The sequence below is a fragment of the Bos indicus genome, chromosome 9 (assembly GCF_029378745.1).
Source record: "Bos indicus isolate NIAB-ARS_2022 breed Sahiwal x Tharparkar chromosome 9, NIAB-ARS_B.indTharparkar_mat_pri_1.0, whole genome shotgun sequence".
NCBI classification, from domain to species: domain Eukaryota; kingdom Metazoa; phylum Chordata; class Mammalia; order Artiodactyla; family Bovidae; genus Bos; species Bos indicus.
In genome coordinates, this window is record NC_091768.1 from 76,149,025 (window position 1) to 76,151,264 (window position 2,240).

Sequence of the window (2,240 nt, forward strand, 5' to 3'; positions counted from 1 at the left end):
GGTCATCCTCTTGCCATGGGGAGGAGGGAGAAAACAGAGAGGAGCCAAGCAGATTCCACCCATATTTCTGTCTCCTACAAAGTTGAATAAGCATTTAAAAATTGTAGTTGATAATCACATAACTCCCTGAATACATTAGAAAGCAATAAATTTTACACATCAAATGCATAAATTGCATGGTACATGAATCGAATCTTCATAAAGCTGTTACAAAAAATCAGTGACATAAAGGATATATGGAGATCCAACTGCAAGGAGATCCAACTAGTCAATCCTAAAGAAAATCAGTCCTGAATATTCATTGGAAGGACTGATGCTAAAGCTGAAGCTCCAATACTTTGGCCACCTGATTGGAAGAACTGACACATTGGAAAAGACCCTGATGCTGGGAAAGACTGAAGGCAGAAGGAGAAGGGGATGACAGAGGATGAGATGGCTGTATGGCATCACCGACTCAAAGGACATGAGTTTGAGCAAGCTCTGGGAGTTGGTGATGGACAGGGAAGCCTGGTGTGCTGCAGTCCATGGGGTTGCACAAAGTCAGATATGACTGAGCGACTGAACTGAACTGAAAGGATATAATCATGTATATGAATTGGTTTAAGTGGAATTCATGGAAAACCATTTTACTAACATTCATTCAAGAAGAAATCGTCTGAATAACCCCTATATTTATTGAAGAAATTTTATTTATAGTTATAAATTCCCCCACAAAAAGAAGACCAGGCCCAGAAAAATTTAATGGTGAATTCTACCAAAGAAATAATAGCAATTTTATACAAATGTTTCAAGAAAGAAGAAGGAATACTTTCCAACTCATTTTATGAGGCCACCCAGCATTACCTGATACCAAAGCCAGAGAAGACATTATAAGAAGAGAAAACTATAGACCAATATCTTTTATGTATAGAAACACAAAAACTCTAAACAAAATATCAACAAATGGAACAGTACATAAAAAAAGATAATACATCATGATCACATCAGGTTTATGCCAAGAATGCAAGCTTGAATTAACACTGATGATCAATCAGTGTAATTTCCCATATTAAAAGCTATATACATATATACACACACATGATTATTTCATTAAATGAAAAAAAGAATAGGAAAAAATGGAATTTTCATTTACGATAAAAAATTTTAAGAATATTGGGTATACCTGTGGCGGATTCATTTCGATGTTTGGCAAAACTAATACAATATTGTAAAGTTTAAAAATAAAATAAAATTAAAAAAAAAAAAAGAATATTGGGAACAGAACTTCCTCAACCCAACAAAGGACATCTGCAAAAACCCTTCACCTAACATCATAAACAATGGTGAAAGACTGAATGTATTACTCCTAAGATGAAGAAAAAGGCAAGGATGTTAGGTCTTACCATTTTATACATTCATTTATGAATATGTATGTAGCTTGATTCTTTGCAACCAAAGATGGAGGAGCTCTACACAGTCAGCAAAAACAAGACGGGGAGCTGACTGTGGCTCAAATCATGAACTCCTTATTGCCAAATTCAGACTTAAATTTAAGAAAGTAGGGAAAACCACATTTGGGTATGACCTAAATCAAATCCCTTACAATTACACAGTGGAAGTGACAAATAGATTCAAGGGATTAGATCTGATAGACAGAGTGCCTGAACAACTATGGACAGAGGTTCATGACATTGTACAGAAGGCAGTGATCAAGACCATCCCCAAGAAAAAGAAATGCAAAAAGGCAAAATAGTTGTCTGAGGAGGCCTTAAAAATAGCTGTGAGAAGAAGAGAAGCAAAAGGCAAAGGAGAAAATGAAAGATATACCCATTTGAATGCAGAGTTCCAAAGAATAGCAAGGAAATATAAGAAAGCCTTCCTCAGTGATCAACGCAAAGAAATAGAGGAAATCAATAGAATGAGAAAGACTAGAGATCTCTTCAAGAAAATTAGAGATACCAAAGGAACATTTCCTGCAAAGATGGGCACAATAAAGGACAGAAATTGTATGGACCTAATAGAAGCAGAAGATATTAAGAAGAGGTGGCAAGGATACACCGAAAAACTATACAAAAAAGATCTTCATGACCCAGATAATCACGATGGTGTGATCACTCACCTAGAGCCAGACATCCTGGAATGTGAAGTCAAGTGGGCCTTAGAAAGCATCACTACGAACAAAGCTAGTGGAGGTGATGGAAATTCAGTTCAGCTATTTCAAATCCTAAAAAATGATGCTGTGAAAGTGCTGTACTCAGTAT